The 20,229-nt window shown below is 39.2% G+C and overlaps 1 long non-coding RNA gene across 27 annotated transcripts in view; it reads right to left on the reverse strand.

Annotated features, from left to right (window-relative positions):
* The window catches only part of LOC112540350 (uncharacterized), a 137,425-nt gene that overhangs the window by 72,671 nt on the left and 44,525 nt on the right, over window positions 1–20,229 (reverse strand). For 5 of the 27 annotated variants that reach the window (XR_015797205.1, XR_015797216.1, XR_015797215.1 and 2 more), the window contains 3 exons: window positions 11,482–11,560; window positions 7,707–7,853; window positions 6,364–6,434 (listed from right to left, as the gene is read on the reverse strand). The exons of 15 other annotated variants lie outside the window; for them this stretch is intronic. This is a non-coding gene — a long non-coding RNA (uncharacterized LOC112540350). The remainder of the gene's footprint in view (window positions 1–6,363; window positions 6,435–7,706; window positions 7,854–11,481; window positions 11,561–20,229) is intronic. 7 more of the 27 variants (XR_015797207.1, XR_015797221.1, XR_015797213.1 and 4 more) reach the window with 2 other exon arrangements.

Here is a 20,229-nt window from a genome sequence, read left to right on the forward strand (position 1 = left end):
TTATACTTTTTCCAACAGGTGGGTGCTATACTAGAAATCAAGTTCCCTTGGCATATAGATGCCATCTATAAAATACTTCCATTGAATTTCCCCTAATTTTGGCTGAAATCAAAGTACATTTACATGCCTGTCTATAGAGGACAGGCATGTAAATGTACTTTGATTTCAGCCAAAATTAGCAGTAAGTAGGAAGGTATTACAGAAGAAGAAGAAGAAGAAGAAGAAGAAGAAGAAGAAGAAGAAGAAGAAGAAGAAGAAGAAGAAGAAGAAGAAGAAGAAGAAGAAGAAGAAGAAGAAGAGGAGGAGGAGGAGGAGGAGGAGGAGGAGGAGGAGGAGGAGGAGGAGGAGGAGGCGGCAGCAGCAGCAGCAGCAGCAGCAAGCAAGCATCTCATGCTTAAATATGGACAAAAGTTGACACAATAACAATATTCAGGACACCGTATGAAAAGACACATGAGGTGTCTCTTCGTTCTGTGGAAGCCATAGTAAACCTCCACCGACTTCAATGGCCTTGAACATAAGGCAGTGATTGAAAGAAGAGATGTGAGTCTTTTGACTGAGTTGAAATGGGATGGGGGGGAGTGTCTTGTAGATTTCTCAGGCAATTCTAAAAGTTCTTTCCTGCTTTTTATGAGAGCTGAAGTCCTGCAGTTTAGGAGACCTTTTTAATGAATCTCCAAGCTGGAGGAGAACTGCAGTGTTCCTCTAGTTTGCACAATTGTCTTTTCCAATTATTCTGTCAAGGCAACAGACAGACTCAGTGATATTACTTTAAAGACTTAATAGCGGAGAAGAGAGAGAAAAGAGCAGAATGTCAGAAATAGCTTCTCTCTCATGTTAAATGCACCGAAGTTTAAACCTGGCCCTCAGAGAATCAGCAGTTCAGCTCATCCTGCATTGCTAAACACAGTCCGGTTTTTACTAAACTTCTCCCACTCCAGTAACACCATTGATCCAAATAATTGAACTAAAAAGTAAAGCTGTAAATATTAGATCTGCCATTTTCACAGACGCTGGAGGGGGGGGGCAGGTGGAGGTGTATGCAGGTAATCCAAAATGGAACACACTTTCTGCTTTCAGGTGAAAATATGTGATACTGTATTCATATCACCTTTATAAATGCACCATCAAGATATTCTTGAGAAAACCAAGTGACTTCTTGGGAGCTTTTTCAAAACAAGTCACTTGTTGATTGCAAATAGCTTCATGTGTTTTAGCTTTTAAACTCTACATGGATTATAAAGAAAAGATATTTGATGTTATGTGTCCTTCAATATGGCACATGAAAAATAAAAAAGGAAAAAAATATTTAGAACAATGTTTAATAGAACCTCCTTGGACTGGTATGGTCTATCTGAATGCTTTTGTTTTTGTTTTTTCTACCACTTTTGGTTGTGGGAGCAGCCCAAACACTGAATAAACTCCTACACCAATGCACAGTTCGTTTCTTCCCAGCTTTGCAAGTTTTGATTTTTGGAAATTATTGGGAAATTAAATGATATTAAAGTTCTTTGTAGTTGAATTGTATAATGTTGTTTTTACCTAAACAGGAAATGCAATGGACTGTTTAAATTTTGCCTCAAGGTTGCTTGCATTCAGCCATGCCAGTCAGGGTATGGGGACATGCATTGTTGTGTTAATCTTTGATGATTTATTTTTACTGCAGAAGTATTCAACTGACCTGCAAACACACTTGCACACCTGAGGGTGGGCAGTTAATCCTAATGAAATCCAAGGACCAGACACTGATGAAAAGTTTTTAGGAGTCCTATGGTCAGGAAGGACACGGGTTTTGCCTCACACCATGGTTGACAAGGTACAGCGTTTTCCCCTTCCTTGGACGGTGAGGGCGTTGCAGCAATTTTGAGGAATGCTAGGGCCCTCCCACACTTGGCACAAATGTTTCTCCCCTTGTACAAGCTCATAAATAAAGGGGTGATATGGGATTGGAAGGAAGATGCTTTCAATCAAGAAACACCTTTAGTGCAATGAGCTGGTTCTTTACGAGTTCCAGATCAAGAGGATCTTTAGTGGGAGTCACAGAAGACAGATGCACATGGGGTCTGTGGCAAACTGACTGAAGCAATTGCTGGCAGTTTACTAGGCACTGCAACATATGGAGGGAATCAACCTAGTCACAGGTAAAACAGCCACCCAATAAAGGTCAAACCAGTCAGTCTTAAAGGAAATCAACCCTGAGTGCTCATTGGAAGGATTGATAATGAAGCTCAAGCTCAGATACTTTGGTCACCTAATGCGAAGAGAGGACTCTTTGGAAAAGACGCTGATGCTGGGAAAGATTGAAGGCAAAAGGAGAAGAGGACGGCAGAGGATGAGATGGTTAGATAGCATCACTGAAGCAATGAGCATGAAACTGAGCAAACTCAGGGAGGCAGTGAAAGGCAGGAAGGCCTGGCGCAATATGTTTCATGGGGTCACGAAGAGTTGGACACAACTTAACAACTGAACAACAACAACAATAAAGGGGTGGATAAATAACTCCGAAGTAAAATGGAAAGCGTATTTACAACAGAGAAGTGTGCTTAATGTATCACCATTAAACATTGAACAAATGGTAATTTGGGGATCGGTGACATTCCTGGAAGAAGTTAATAATGAGCCCATTCTTCCAACAGCCCCTCTGGAAAACATTAAATGGTTGGGAGAGGCAGCTGGTAAACTCAGCAACCGCATTAGGGGACTTTGCCTTCCCCTTTGCAAATGATTTGAATGTCCCCTGAAGCCCCCACTTTGGCTTTAATGTATTCACGCCTATTAGGGGCACTCAAAAAGCAATTGAGTTAAATCTCTGTCCTTGTAGATCCATGGTCATAGCTGCACCAAAGGCTGATGGCTGGATTGCCCTCAGGTCTAGTTTGGTTGTAAAGGGAATCCTGGTGTTAAGCAGGGTTAGATAGACCCAGATTACAGAGGAGAACTTCAGGCTGTCCTATATTACGGAGGGGACAGCAACATGTCTCTTGAGAGAAGAGATGGAACTGCCCAGCTAATTCTGGAAAAAGTTCTGATTTCCCAGTAAAAGAGATAGATAAGATGGAAGATAATACCTTGAAGGGTCAGGGTGGATTTACATCCCCAGGAAGGACAGTCTGGTAAGGAAAACCAGATGGCAAGCTAGCAAAGGCAGAAGTGCTAGCAGTAAACCTGTTATTGTTTCTAACTGTTTTTTTGTTTCCCAGATAAGCATCTTTTTAGAGCCTGCCCTGTATTTCCGTTTGCCGTAGATCATTGGGTCACAAAGACATCTAGCATAAGTATGCCTCAATAAATGATCATTATAATTGTTGGATTTGTTCTGCATTACCAGCGCATGGGCATGGTGGATTTTTATTGCATATTGAGTCAAACTCTTTTAGAAAAGAGTTAAAGAAGAAGTATGTTTCTTTATCCTATCTAACCAGTGACAAGAGTTTTATGATAGTGATAAGGATTTTTATGACAGAAAGGATAGATGGCCAAAAAGCAGTGTTTTAGGAAAGTGGAACTATGAGCTATCTTTAACACCCTTTGTTGGAGTGGGACATATTATGACTAAAACTAATGAATTCTTAAATTTATTTTAGAGTCCTTGAATGCTACCACTGAGGTCCTAGTAGCAGTAAATCAAGGCCCTCAAGGAAGAACATGTGTCATTAAGCAAGAATGCTGTTTGTTCATCCTGCATCCACAGTTTAAGAAAGCAGAGCAATGCCATCGTACACTCAGAAGTTGCTGGGGGAGCTTGATAAAGGGTTTTCAGGATGGGGAGTGTGATAGAAAAGGTTTTGATGTCTCTTTGCATGATTATTATATATTCACTTTTATTACATACGTGCATGTATTTTTTGTACTCAGTTATGTAGTAAGCAAACATATGGATACAACATATGTTTTCCATGATGACAAAGTGTACTGTAATGCAGTTAGGGAATATTATGTAATTAGAACATGAGACTCAAGGTTGGTCTAATGGAGAAATTAATAAATGAAAATATATAATTAAAGATACTGATATAAATTGAGAATGAATTAGAGTAACCAGATTTAAAAAGTAATATCCAGTGTTAAAATTTTCAGTTAATCATTTGTGAATACCTTACTTTAATTCATGATTAGCCACAGAGGAATCCTTTTTTATGACCACCTGATGTGAACAATACGGCTTTCAAAAATGGCTTTGCCCAATCCATACTACTCCATTTGAACCATGTGCTTACAATTTTAGCAGTGCTACATGTATATGGATGTAACTAAATGATGATACTCCTAGAATCACTGATAATAGTAGGGGGTGAATCTGTGTAGTATCAATTTTTTTTTTTTTAATCTGCGCTCAGTCATTCCCGACTCTGCAGTGACTGCTTGGACGAGTCCTTTTGCAGTTTTCAAGGCAAGGTGTTTCGGAAGTGGTTTGCCAGAGCCTCCTTCCTAGAGCAGAGCCCAGCTGGCGAGCGCAGGAGGCAGGGTTTCCGTTGCTTTGCACCCTTTTCGGGCACGCACGGTTTTTCGTGCTTGCCAGTGTCAGAAAACGACAGACACGGGTTCGGTTGTCCAGTAGACAGAAGTTTTTATTGGGCACGTTTGCAAAGGTGGGTCCCTCCCGCAGCAATGGAGGAACCCCGAAACAGGGTCTGACAGGTTTTTATACCCCCTATCTGTCCTCCCCCTCCTACAAGGGCTTGGCTCACAATCTCACCTTTCTTTTTTTTACCGCCCCGGAGCGCCGCTAATTAACCGCAAAACCGCAGACATTCCACTTTCCGAATCCAATCAGCGCAATACACATTCCAATACCCACTTGACCCAACAGCCGCCCCCTGCCGTTTCTCTTCACTCTGGTGCGAACGTGCCTCCTGCCCACAGTATTTCCTCCCTCCTGCCGTCCCTCTCCACTCTGGTGCGAGTGTGCCTTCTGCCCATCCTCCCTCCTGCCGTCCCCCCCCCAAGGCTGCCCCATGGTGCACAGCGCTCTCCCCTAGCAAACATGGTTCGTTTGAGGCCCTCACTTCTCTCTGCCTTCTCACACCGGCAACTGCTCCCGACTCCTTTTTTGCAAGGCGCTGCCAGCATTTTTCCTCCCACTGGAGTGAGAGTACCCATTTATCTACTCACGTGAGTTTTCGAACTGTTGGGTTGACAGGAACTGGGGAGGAAACAGGAGCTCACCCTGTTAACGCGAAGGCTGGACTCGAACTGCTGAAGCGTCGACCATTTCTGGCCGGCAACTTTCAGCGTCATTAAGCCGCTGCGCCACCACGTCCCCCTGTAGTATCAATAGACCCAGTTTTTTGGGAAGATGGAAGTTTATCTCACCCACCTGTTAGAGAACATTGATGTAACGTATCCCAGATTTGTACTACCACTGGATATTATACAGCAATTGAATATGAAATAAAAACTTTAGGTTGGGAAGCTAAAGAATGGAACTTTACACTTCCCATGGGATTTAATATCAGCTCAAATATGGAAAAGTAATCAAATTCAATCTCAATTGCAAGCCCTATCTAAATATAATAAAGGAATAATATTAAAAATTAGGCATACATATGCTGAATTAGAGTTACTCAAGAGATTGAGGGTTTAATCACTCATCATTGGTGGGATATTTTTTTCAGGACGGAGCCCAACTATGACCAACATTTTAAATTTAGCATGGCACCCAGTTATTATTTTTGTAATAGCCATTTTTATTTTGTTAATATTCATATGTATTCTATATATTAAAGTTAAACGATTGTATGCAAACATACAATGTATTACTTAAAGACTTGACATTCATGAAAAGCAATAAGTGCGAAGGGAAATCAAAATATGTCAAGGGGTGGAGTGTAGTGGCAATGTGGAAGACCACTGTTATTTCGAGGAGTTTAGGTGACATCGTTTGATTTCTCCTGCACACGTTAAGAAACGCACTTTGAATCATGATAATGTTTAGCTGGCTTGTTTTTCACTTTTACTTAGAAGGGATGGGGGAGGAAAACCCTCAGGATTGTTTAGGTTAAGCACTAGCTTATCTATATAGTTCTCAGGCTCTGGAATCTTTTGAAGAGCAGGTGTAACATCTGGTCAAGGTCACTTTCAGAGTCCGGACTCCAAGACAGAGTCATGGGATTGCAGTGCCAGACTTTAACAAAAAGCCCTGGGATTGTCCCTGGAATCTGGAGTGTGGACACAGGCCTTGGGACTAGGCCTGTGTTATCTCAACCATCTCGAGGTCTCTCCGCTGTTGCCATGTGGTAGTTCCTGACAGTAGCGGAAGAGTTTTATCATCTTGCTTGGTGTGTTATGTTCTTATACTATGCTCTTGTGTTCCTGTTTAAATCTGTTTGCTAGAGTTAATAATAAAGCTTAAAATCTCCTTACCTACTGGTATGTTCATTGTCTCTGGATCGAAAAGAACAAAAAGAATCACTTGTCTTGCACGTGGCCAGCGCCTTGACAAATGGCAAAACATCAGGTAATGAAACATCAGCAAGAAAACAACCAAGCTCAGAGAACCCCAAGGACTCTCCGGTTCAACCCTGAGCTATGTATCCATATTCTCTTCTATTAGTGCAAGACCTTTTAGAGGGAGGCCAAGCTTGTATGCCACTTTACAAACTTTAAGAGTTTTATTTGGTATAAGGACTAACCATCAAAGACTTATTTACATGGCTACATCAACTTGCAAAGCCTAGGAAGGTGGATTTAACCCTGGGCAACAGGAAAGGTGTGTGCTACAATAAAGAATTTTGTACAGTTATCTTCTACGTTGTGGTGTGTGCAGTCCTTGGAAAACAAAGAACCCTTACAATATGCAAGATTTTTATGATACGCTAAAGACATTAAATGTTTGTCTCCTTTAGAAATGCTTCAGGGCTACACATTTTCCTCAAAAATCTTGGGAGCAATCTCTACATCCCTCCTAATGTTTTTTTCAAGTTTACTTTTTATTGTAAAGAAGGAGGGAAGTATAAATAAGAACTTTGGTCCTGCTTCTAGCCACTTCTTATTTTAGTCCCACATACAACTTGGAGTGCAGACTTCAACATCTTACTCTCAGGTCAAATGTAGCTTTTGCACAAAAATAGGTGGACATTCCTATTCTAGGTAGATCAAGATAAAGATGTTGAGCTCAACTTCTACTCCATACACTTTTCTTGATCAACAGCATGGAAGGTTTTTTTTTGGGGGGGGGTGTTTTATTATTCAAGCGTGCAGCCCTGTAATTTCCTGGTGGTCTCCCATCCAAGTTCTAACCAGCTAAGTCTATCCCAGTTTAAGTTTTTAAGACTTGCCAAGATCAGCTAGTTGGCTTGCATTCTTATCTGGATTATGCACACTCTAATCTGCATAGCATAATAATGGGGAGTTTAATCTAAATGCCCCAAAAGTGAAAAGCTTAGGTTTAAAGTCATCTATATTTAACAGAGACTCAGTTGTTTGTTACTCAGAGATATAGCCTGCCTTTTGTCCTTAAGTCAGATACATAACATTCCATCCACCCATTTCCCCCCCCCCACCCCGACAAAGCCCTCCCAAGTAGGTTTGACTGAGAGAGAGTTACTGGTCCCAGGTCACCATGCGCTTCCATGGCTGAAGCTGGACTTGATCCTGCATCTCTCAATGCCAGTCCAGCACCTTAACCACTACACCACTCTGGCTCTCAATTGATCATTCAGACAATGTTAACTGTGTGACAGCAAAAGAGACAGCATATGAATTACCTATCATCCAATGACATTTCCAATTAGAATTCAACATGTAGATGACTTTGGTTGTGCATATATGTTACTGAAAGCTGATTACAAGTCATGATATAAGAGGCACAATTATTAATGCAGTATCGGTATTAGCATCTTCCACTCCGCTATCTGAAAAGCAAGTAAGAGGAAAGCATTTAATTAGGAAGCTTTCAGTATTAATCCTCTAGTTTAATAGGCTTTTCTAGCTGATAACAAAACTGATTATGTGCTGGCAAAGAACGGCCTGAATCTTGCCTTGTTTTCCCCTTCCATTGACAAGCAGGGTATAAAGATCGGGAAGGGAGTTGTATATTAATTATTTTTAAAACAGTCTCTGTCAGTCAAACTGATCTAACCATAAGTCACACCCTTTTGCTCCCACACAACTTTCTGTGCTATCTAAATATTTTCTGCAGGATGAAAAGAATCACATGGTGCCATGATGAGAATATTTTGCATCTTACGTGGATCCTAAAATGTGAGCCTTGCCTTGTTCAAACAAAGCAAAGCCAATTCAGAAAGAATCAGCTCCATCTAGGGATGATTATTTACACATTGCCCAGAAAGAAAGGAAAGGAAAATATTGATGTTGTGAAATAGAACTAAAGGGAGATTTTTTTTTTTCTTGCTGAAATACCAGGTTTCTTGGACTCTGTACTCAGACTTTATGCTACCAGCATTCCCAGCTATTTAGGAAACACCACAGACTGAAATCCATTGGCAAACCTCCTGATAACCCCATTTTAGCTATCATGGATGTTGAAATACTATGCACCATCATTCTCCACAAACATGGATTTCAAGCTTTTAGGAGCATCACCATTGATGCCAAAACAGCATCCCTTGATGCCAGACTGTGTGACTTTGCACTCACTCATAACTGTTTCACCTTTAGCAACATCATATACCTGTAAATCAGTGGCACATTAATGGGCACATGCTTTACAATATGCCAACATCTTCATGACTGACCTAGAACAACACTTAACTCTTACCCCCTGAAACCATCAACTACCACAGTTCCCCTCCTACGGTGTTTAAATGTGCAGTATGATGAATCATGTTCAGTTCTGAAATTATAAATGGGAAAGGATTATTTGGGTGAAAAGCTACAATGATTCTGGATTCTTTTCTTTGAAGACTGAAGGGAAGGCCTTAGCTCCCCATGAACCCCAAAATAAGCCCAGCCCCATCCTCCTGCAAGATCTGTAACTTTAACTTTCACTGATGGAATCATTGCAATTTTAAGTTGATCTGCCTTAGGGAGGGCCAGCTGACCACCCATTCCTGGTGATGGAATCATATGCAAGTTTTTTCTCAGTTCCAGAGAATGGGATTAAAACAAAACTATCTATTTCAATCTATCCATTGATACAACAGGAAAGAAAAGAAATAATCTAAAGTTTCTGAATGGCATGAGGTTGGGAAAGCCGGATCTGCAAGTAATTCCAGGACTGGAATAATAGCATAAAGACTAGCAAAGGTCACAGGAATGAACTGGATTTTTAGAACCTTTATTCTCTGACAGTTTCCACGAGTCCTCCAATTATGCTGAAAGTGAGCGGCACTTGGACGAGCTGATTTTCATACCTCAGGTGAATTACTCACCTCCAGTATTCAGATTCAAGCCAGGAGCTCCCCAGAGGTTGCAAACCTTGTGGACATGCATGATAAGTGGTCAAACTCTTGGTCTGAAATCCTCAAACCTTGATTGCAAAGCCTCCCTTGTTTCCTGATTTTTCATTTTGCTACTGGCAAAATTAAATTGTCGGAGCCTGGTGAGACTAAATCAATTCATGCTTATTAAATAGTTGTAAGGCAGCATCTGTATATGAGGCATGGTGTTGTTATTCATGTTGTGTGCATCTGGGGAGGGGGCTATGATTTCTTCATGGTCAATGAGGTGATGTATCTGCTGAGTCTGCATAAATTTCAAGGCATGCTTGAAGTCTAAGTCATTTGCAGACCAAGGCAAAACTTCCTCACATTGTGATGTTAATTTAGAGGGAAGAAAAGAGCTGATGCTTGGGAAAGGAAGGAACTTGAAATGGCTAATTTGCAGGATACCTTGGAGACCCATGACCAACATCATCTCCTTGTTTCTGCTGTTCCTCTCCTGGCTTTACTGCCATTGCCACTGGCTGCACTGTGGTCTTTTCCTTCCTACTCAATTGACCAACACCAATTTATAGGAGAGAGGTGGGCTTCTCTTCCATTACATGGGGGTGGGGAGCATGAACATGACAGGAGAAAAGGATTGTTTATGACCTGTTCCAGGCTGGTGCCAATGCTGCTAATTCTAGCTCCAGCAAGCAGAGAAGCTGCCAGACCCTCAAGAAAGCCCAAGTGAATGTATGGAGAGGGTACTTGCTATAGTGGTTACACCCTGCAGTGAGTTAGAAACTGCTTTAACAGCATATGAGCCCCCTTTCAAGTTTCAAGAGTGGGAGGGAAAGGGTCAGAGAATTTTTAGGGATCATGACCTTCCCTAGCTCCAATCTGCTTTTGGAAACAATGGAATGTACATTTGGGTTGGGGGAATTTTATGATGATCTTGTCGATCGTCTTAGTGAAGCAGAGACCCTTTTTTGTTTTTTAAAAATGTTGCTTTACTGTAACTGGTTTTGCTTTCCTCCTTCCACTCTGTCCTCCACAATCCTTGAGCCCCACCAGATATCCTCTGAAGCAGATTTTTAGATACATGAAGGGAATTGTAGTAAGGAGGAGGAATGTGTTCTACAAACCGACCTGGTTGTATTGGGGGAAGAAGCTAAATTGATGCTCCTTTCATTTTTAGTGCTGAATAAAAATGCTATCCTACATTTTTATAGTCCCATTTGCTTGCCGTGAAAAAGGAGGGCATTTTAGCTATTTTCAAAAGCAAGAGGTGAATTTATCGTCTTTGCCATGGGCAAACATAATTGCATTGCTTTTAGACTGTGTTAAAGAATTAGGCTGTGTTAAACATAGCTGCTGTGTTAAATATACTACTACATACTCATAGCTCCAATACAGGCATCCAATGTTATATGTAAGTCTGCATCAGGAATTTTTTATCATCGTGAACATGCCCACCCTAAATGTTTCATGAGAAAGAGGTTATAAGGGGCAGAGGATTCTGTATGGAAAAACACATTTCCTAGAAAATGATTGGACAGATTATGACGTGTAAAGAGTGAAAACAAATCTGCACAGGTTGTAATTTTTCACAATTCCAAACTTTTAAATCCTGGAGAGTTTGCTTTGTATCGACAAGGAGGTACTGCATGGTATTCCAATTTTAAGAGCTGCACTGAAACAAAAAGGGTTGTAGATGTTTCCAGATTTTTTTTTTTTTTTTGGTCTGATTTGTAGAACTGTTATAATTTTTAAATGAGGAGACAAAAGAGAGAGAGAAAAAGGAATCATCAGCTATTTTTTCTCCTTTCCAGATAACTTTGTATGAAAAAATAATAATATTTAAATGATTACTATAATCTTCATTTCTTTATCAGAAGAATGAGATGCCAGACAGGTCATGTTCTCAGAAGTGCTTCTAAAGATATGACCAAAACTGGGAGAGTGATTAAAATTCACCTAAGTATGATCACAGATTCAGTTGCAGCTTCAGGTTTACTCAGTAGTTGTCCAAACAAGTTTGGTAAGATAGCAAAACAGTAAGTAGTGAAAAGGCTCCTGTTGGGACATTTGTCTCCCACCCATCCTCTCCCCACACATAGACATATTGATAGAAGTGGGCAATATTCCCTCACTTTACCTGCAGGAGGACAATGTGTTTTGATGGGAGGCCAGCACAGCATCAGGACTTGGCATGGGTAGAAGATTACAGAGATGGCCTTGAAAAAGAAAATGAACTAGTATGTAAACATCAGCCTGGATAGACAGGAAGAGGTGAGGAAACAACTCAAGATCACCCCACCTTGATTCTCTTTAGTGTAAGAGGGGAGAGAGAGAGAGAATCTCTGCCAGGCTTTCACGTTTCTGTTATTATACCCTATAATAATAAAGGAGAGTTCCAGTAGTTCATGTAGTGCTGTTTCCTGACCTGGTCTACCTTGAAGGGCTTACATCATGATGTCCCCCAAGAAAAAGCATGAGAAGGGACACCCTTGAAAGAGGTAAAATATGAACCTAGGCAATAGCATTTCATTCCTGGCCAGGGCACATTGGGGCTCTTGCAGGAGCTGTTCCTGGAAGCATAAAGTTCCATTTTCTGGCCTGGAAAATGAGTTCAGGCAAAGCAAGAGCCCTATCAGAACACAGTCTGACAATTTTATTCATGGGGGGGGGGGAGAAATATCATACAAATTCATTTATTATTTTAGGGAGAGCAGCACCAGAAAGCTTGAGATCCCCTGCTGTAACCCATAAACCGACCACAGCAGCTAGAATCACAAATCTTCTTAAGCCAAAGACATCCAAAGCACTTTATAGCTTAGCATAGTATATGACATATCTTCTTCCCATTCACTGGGGGAGGCAAAGTCATTTAGTAGGCCCAGAAATGGAGGGATATTTGGTAGAGGCAGAGCATGCATCATACTTCAACAGAATGGGGAAAGTAGCATCAGTTTTATGTTATGATACACATCTGCATAAAGAAGGTGATTGATAAGTAACTGTCTGGCTGGTAGATCTTTCTTAACAATTAGAATAAAGGATCAGGAGGTAGAGAAAAGAGCCGTCAATTCTTTGTTTGTTTGTTTGTTTATTTATCAAATTTGTCACCACCCATCTCATGAAATGACTCTTGGCGGTTTACAAGAAGATAAAAATTCATTAAAATACAACATAACAACAATCCTAAAAATAAATAAATTCCAAGAAGATAGAAAATTGACAAGTAATTCCAGGGAGCATCATCAGGGAGCTAACCACCCCCAGGGACAGGTAAAGCCCATATCACCCCATGCACACTGACAGAGCCAGGTCTTTAAACCTTTTTGGAAAGCCAGGAGGGTAGGGGCCTGCCACACCTCTGGGGGGAGAATATTCCAAAGGGTGGGGGCAATGGCAGAGAAGGCTCTCTTCCTGGGCCCCGCCAGCCAACATTCCCTTGCTGGCATTATTAGATTTTTAATTAATGTTCTTTCTTGAGGAGATGATAGATGGATGGATGATATAGAGATAGATAGATAGATAGATAGATAGATAGATAGATAGATAGATAGATAGATAGATAGATAGACAGATAGATATTGTGGATGTGCATATTTGATCCTGAGAAAGTCTTTGATATGATTTCTTGGCAGTGTTTGAGATGGGTTTTGACTTATTTTGGATTTCTCCTAAGTTTTATACTTGGGTTTGATATGATTTCTTCAACCCTTATATCACAAGTGTTTGTTTATTGTGTAACCTCTCCTTGGTTAAACTTCTATCAAGGTCCATATCGTGTGCATAACTTTTCTCTTTTTCTTTTGAATTTGTTCTTAGAACTTCTTGCCTATGTAATTAAACCTTCTGAAAATATCAAAGGAATCACAGGATGGGTGGGGACAGAAGATAATATTGCACTGTATGCAGATGCTGTTTTATAGACAAATGAGAATTTTCTCTTCCTAATCTTATTCCATTAATACGTGAGGTTGGTATTCTGTTGGTTACTTTATAATTGGAGTAAATCAAGCTTGATGTTACTGGGTTATACCCACTGGGATTTGAGTTCTGACTCTTTCATTTGTCTTAGAATAAAAATTTCCAGGAAGCTTTCTCAACTGATAAATAGAACTTATCCTTTTTTGGGCAGGGATAAAAATGAAAGAAAATTTAGACAGATGGTCTAAAATTCCTTTGAGTATTTACGGTATGATAAATATGATTAAGATGGATTAAATGCTAAGGTTGATTTACTTTTTGAGAAGTCTTCCTATATCTAATCTATATCCAAATCTTTATGAAGACTAGAGATTGTTAGTGAGAAAGGAAGGCAGGAAAGAAGGAATGGGAGAGAGAAGGAAGGAAGGAAGGAAGGAAGGAAGGAAGGAAGGAAGGAAGGAAGGAAGGAAGGAAGGAAGGGAGGGAGGGAGGGAGGGAGGGAGGGCAAGCCATGTTAGTTTTGGTTAAAGTAAGCCCTGCTTGAATTTCTGAAATATTTTGTCCACATATTTCTAGGGAATATACAATAAAATCTTTTTTTCTATTGTGATTTGGAGTTTTAAAAATCAGCTATATTTCTTGTGGAATATTGAAATCATAATGGTAATTTTTGTGTAAATTATGTTGAAATTATCTACTGAAGGGAATATGAAAATATATAAATATATTTGCCATAGATGTAAGATAATTGCATGAATATGTCTATAAATGCATTACTTGCATTCACCTTCCATTTTCTTTCATCCATTTATTGTCTCAGATCAGTGTATTTTATTTCAGAACTTCATTGGTATCCAGCAAAGCCATAAAAAGAGTGCAGATCAACAGTGTAAGAAAGGTATCGATTCAAGATTTAAGCTGGCATTCCAAAGCAGAATTAACATGTGCTATTGACATGGTCTCCGTGACCTCACTCTTCAGTACAGCATGATCTTGGATACAACTATTCACAGTAGCGCCAGAATACTGCTTTCAGAAATAACACAAATGTCAACATGATGAATGGCTAATTCTATAATGTTAACCCAAGCAAAAAATTCCAAATGTGGCATAAGGATATCCACACATAATGCTTATGTCACCCTCTCTCTCTCTCTCTCTCTCTCTCTTTCCCTCTCTATATTTCTAAAACCAGAACAATATTTAATTGATCTCACTTGTAAACATTCTATTTATCAAACTTTAATTATAGAGTTTCAAAATGCTTTACCTGCCTTCTTCCCTGAAAGAATGCTATTTTTTCAGACCCATGTGCAGTTCAATCAAACCAAAGACATCCTCTTACCAAGTGTACTTTTGTTATCTTACAATATAATTGATTGTCCCTGAACTCTAAACCTTTTTTTACAGTTCTTTATTGTCACTGCAGTTCATCAAGAGCAGAATCTTTCAGCAACTGATCATAATAAATATACAACTCCATGGCTCGTCCTCCCTCCCTCCCTCCCTTCTCCGGTGGGGAGGACAGGAGACCATGTGTACTGCAGACCATTGGTTACTGCATAGAAATATGAATACCTATATCCATATTGCCCATCTGACCCTAGTCCTCCCTCTTTTCTCTAGGGCCCCAGTTTTTCCAACTTCTTGAGCTAGTGCTTAAGTAACTTGTTAGCTGAGGCATTCAGGTGACGTAAGTCTGGCTGACTTGCAGGAGAGATTGATAGGTCTATCATTAATGGGAAACAAACACAGTTTGGGTAACTGCCTAATGACTTTCCGGAAGGAACGAAGAAACTAAGAGAAGAATCCCATACTAATTATTGTGCCATTTTCAAAGACAGAGCTTCTAGATACCTCAGGAAATATTTATTTATATATTTTTAGGGGCAAAGAGCAATCATTTGGTCAATTGGAATGTTGTACAATTAAACACATCACAAATCATGCTGGGTATAACTGAAAGGCCTATTACTTTCCCACTTAAATATTCCCTGGATATTATAAAAAAGTCATGGAGAAGGGAAACCAGGAAGGGTCACATTTCCATGCCCAAAGAGGGAAAAAAGTGAAATAAAAACAAATAGGGGAAATAACTTTAAAATGTTCAGTGACAAGAGATGCACACACAGAGGGAGAAGCCCACCTAGGATTCTCTCTTATGCTATAAACAATTGCTTCAAAGCTTTGGGAAAGGCGAAGTTATATATTCAAATCAATTCATAACACCTCCCATAATCAAATCCCCCACAAAATAAACAGCCTGTACAGTAGAGTTTGCTGCATGCTTGTCAAGTTGTGCCAGGCATTAGGAACATCTGCTCCCCCATTTAAAGATTCATTTACAGGGGTCCTGAATAATTCACTTTTCCTACTGAGATCTTTCAACAACAGCCAACAGCCTCAGTCTGTGTTTATTTGTGCCTCATATCTTTTTTACATAATCATGAGGTTATGAAGACACCTTGAGTTTCTGTGTTGTGTCTCTTATTATAAAAGTGGCAATACATACAAGTTGAAGAGTAGTCCAGTTCTGGATATCTTGTAGTGAACCCAGGCCAACTCTAGAGAACCCATCACCTGAGGCAGGATGGCTCAGCTGAATAAGTCATCAAATGACTGCTTCATTTCTGCCTAATAGTAGTATCAGCTCTAACCCAACAAGCCCCTATTTTAGACTCCTTAAAACTATTGTTCTACTTTGGACTTACCTTTTTTTAAAACAAACAAAGAAAAACAAAACAAAGGTAAATGGGAAGTTCAGGATTGCATTCCAATCCTATATGTTTGGTTGGATAAAGCACCCTATAAAGATTAACCATCGAAGCTTGCAGCCCTAATACATTTACGTGGAAATAAACTCTACTGAAGTAGTTATGAACAAGATTTCACTTAAAGATCTACAGTTCCTTTCTGATCCTGTCTGGATGTTCTACACATTGGGTCTACTTCTAAAACTTACAAGTGAAATATGGCTGACCATATTCCATGTTAGCATTAAACTCAGGATTGATTGACTGATCAGTTTTTACAATTGTATGCCACCATTTCAAATGAATCTAGGTGTCTTACAGCTGGTTATATTAAAAATATGTTTGTTTGTTTTCTTTTACTATGATTGTTTACTAGGCCAGTAGAAATAAGCCTCTGCTTACAAAACCAACAGAAAGAAAGAATGGGATTGCTTTTTATAGCTGAGGGCAGAATGGTGCAAGAAATGCTTGTAGTATATTCTTATATGGCTTACACACATCTTTCTACAGAAAGGCCAAATTCAATAAAAAGAATTCTGAAGGCCGTTATATACAGTGGTTCTATGTTGTTGGAACATAACAGCTTTTCCTCTTGAACAGAAATTTATATTTGATGTCTGGTATGTTTTTTAAAGATATTATTTACTTTAAAAAAAAAAATGAGTAAATGTAAACAAGATCAGTTGCAAATCTTATCCATGGCTCTTCTGTGCACCTTAAAGCCATCACATAAATTCTTTTTCTTTCTTTTTTATTGTAGTATTATAAAACATAAGTTGAACATTATGTATCTATACAGTGTTAGTATCTATACAGTAGTATCTAGTATCTATACAGTGTTCACTGAGATTATTAACACTCTGATGTTTAGATAACTTAAACCTTTAAAGGTAAAGAAGAAAAGACTGCTTATGTCAATATTAACTATGATTTCTAAAATGTTAATGTTGATAAGCATAAAAGTTGCTTAAATTTTACATCTAAAGCTGGATGTAGCATTGATAAACAACCACAAAATACATCATTTGTTGTATAATAAGGATTTCTATCTTAAGCTTCATACTTAATACAAAGATCTCCATTGTATCGTTACTTATTACTGTTTAGGCATAATAAAAGAAAACCAATAATAAAAAGCTATTTGGCTTCTAACTCCCCCCCTCTTGTGCCTTTATCAATTTGTGGTGTTTATAAGCATTTAGCTCCCCGCCCCTTAGAAGCCATACTGAAATTGTTTATATTTGCCATGCTGCATAACATATTATATATATATAGGAATCATTCTTGCTTGAATTTGGTTAAGCTTGGGTGATGAATATATGCTGTTAATTTTGCCACTGTTGCATAACTTCTTTATGTACATGCCAGCAGCCAATTTAAGATGTTGATTGAAACATCATGGCTGAAGACCCTGTGACAGGATGCTCCCGATTGTATATGCAGAGGCACAAAGTGTGTGGTATGTCAAAGAACAACAGCAGGGAAAAGTTCCCACCCTCCTTGCCTGAGTTTTTACAACAAAGGAATATGAAAGTCTGGAAAGTTCCTTAAGGAAATATTAATGAACTGCCAACTACTAGTTCAGATATCCCCTTGCCATAAATTAAAATAACTCAGCAGATGTGAATTTTTGATTATGTAATTGAGTGCTTCTGAATATCCTTTTACAGCTTGCTCTTAATGCCCTTTCTTCTTTTCTATCCATTTCTGTCTTTGAAAATAGCTTTAAATGGAGTTTTATTTTATCCCGCTTCTTCTGTTATTCTTATAACAGCAACCAGCAACCTATACCCAGATAAGCGGAGATTAACACCAGACAAACAAGTAGAAAACAATACCCTAATCAAAGAATTACCAAATAATACCCTAATCAAGAAACTACCCAGGAAAAAACCACGCACGCATGCATACACACACCCCAACACTGTCAGGGCAAGCTACTGTATATAAACAGGGAGCAAACCCCACACTCAGCAGCACTGATGATGTTACCTAGTTGGGTAATGAAACGTCTGCAAGCAAACAACCAAGCTCAGAGACCTCCAAGGGCTCCACAATTCTTATAAAGCTCAAGTGCTCGGAAGTCAATGAGTGATGTGATATGCAGGGCAGTCTTATACACAATACCTAGCAGTAACTATCATGTGTACAATGGTACTTACACAGAGGTGTCCATAAGTTTGCAACCTAAAGTGTGTAATAAGGCATTCTTACTTATATTATTTTCCATGGAATTCATTAAGAATTACTGCCGTCTATACAACTAAGCTATAATTCTGTGCACCTGGGATTCAGATCCATTAACCCAGCAAAAGCATGCAAAGAATTTGGATAGATATAAGAAGTTCCTTTTCTTAGATGAAGATCGAGTTGTTCATGTAGCAGAGCATTGCCTTCTGTTTTCCATCACAGATAACTGGAAACACATGCAAAATAAGGGCCCAACCACTGAGCAAGAGTCTCTTTTCCATAGAACAGCTTATTGTAACCCCATTATACTGTACAGTAAGTATAATTTCCATGCATTGTTAAATAAATTGTTGCTTTGGTATCTGTATGGGATTGTCTAATCAGTTGTTCTTGTTGTTTAACAACTGTTCCGCATACTATATATGGTATTTTTCCTTTCCTGATGTGAATCAATGTATTTTCATATTTCTGGAGCTGTTATTATTTCTCAGTGGTGAAAGACTAGACTCCCAAAGACCACACTTATCAAAATCAGCCATGATAAGAGTAACTTCTCTCTTTGCCTTATAGAGCATTGTTCATATAACAACGGCCCTCTTATCTCAACAATAACTGGTCTAGGGCTTCATCCTTAAATCATTGTTATTGTGCCAATGCTTTTGCTATCATGAAGTGCCATGAATTGTTTATATGTAACACTATTATGTTGTCCCTTTACAACATGCATATTAATTGGCTTTCTTACCACCTACACATGCAAAGACCCCTTTAGCTCCAGTTCAAATCTTTGTATTCCTCCAATGATTGCTTTTGTAGAATTCCTTTTTATTTTAAGACCTCTTTTAAAATTCTTGATACTTGCTTTCTACTACTCTAGTGAATCCAGGATTGATGTTTTGCTCCAGTGATAACACCAAATACTTCCATCCTTTATGAGATTTTTTAGACAGCTACTTGCACATCCTGATTTGAAGCTTATATATAAACATGCTCTTGAAAGTGAGAGAGAGAGAGAGATAGCAGTCATAACTGTTAGGGCTCTGTAGATCTATCTTCAAAGGAACATTTTGCTCCATTAGATTTTCTATCAAAGAACTATTTCAAAGCAAAAGGGCAAATCTTTTAATCATCAGAGCAGAGTGACTGTATCACTTCAATCCACTCAAAGACACAGGCTTTTGTGCATCCATGACATGGGCAGAATTCTGTTCTCAAAGTCATCAAAATGAAGGCAATTGATAGAAGAGAATATGTGTAGCTGAGGGTTGAACTGTGGAGTCCTTTGGGTTCTCTGAGCTTGGTTGTTTTCTTGCAAACATTTTGTTACCTAGCTAGGTAGCATCTTCAGTGCTAAAATGGAGTGGGCTTTGCTCTCTGTTTATATACAGTGGCTTGCCCTGCCTGTGCTTTTTTTTTCCCCCCTTGATAATTCCTTGATTAGGATATTATTTACTGCTGTAAACAATACCCTAATCAAGGAACTACTGGTGGGGGGGAACCCACATCCCTCACCAACACTGACAGGGCAAGCCACTGTATATAAACAGAGAGCAAACCCCACTCCATTCTAGCACTGAAGATGTTACCTAGCTGAGTAATGAAACATTTGCAAGAAAACAGCCAAGCTCAGAGAACCCCAAGGACTCTACAGAAGGCAACTGAGTTGTGGAATTGCAAGGCAAAGTACCTCACTGAGATGGATTGCAGGTGATCTACACAGGTAATATAGCTTTTGCATCAATAACTTCTTGATATCCAGAGATGTGGTTGCCAACATATTAGTAGGACTTGCCTTCTGGATCAATCCAATCACAGGAAAATCTAACAGTTCTAGTATCAATAATTTCTAGAACATTGAAAACCAATGTAAGAAGTTCCTCATGAAGAACTCCATATTATGATTTTCTTGCATGACATGTACTGATATATATCTCAATCACTTACACTACCACCCAGTTTACTCACAAGTTTCAACTGTCTTATGCACTAGATTTAGCCAAATTCTCCATCCAGAACTCTGTTAA

The sequence above is a fragment of the Python bivittatus genome, unplaced genomic scaffold (genome assembly GCF_059951505.1).
Source record: "Python bivittatus isolate LINGU-HERP-01145 unplaced genomic scaffold, Pbiv_v1 ctg000480_np1212, whole genome shotgun sequence".
NCBI classification, from domain to species: Eukaryota; Metazoa; Chordata; class Lepidosauria; order Squamata; family Pythonidae; genus Python; species Python bivittatus.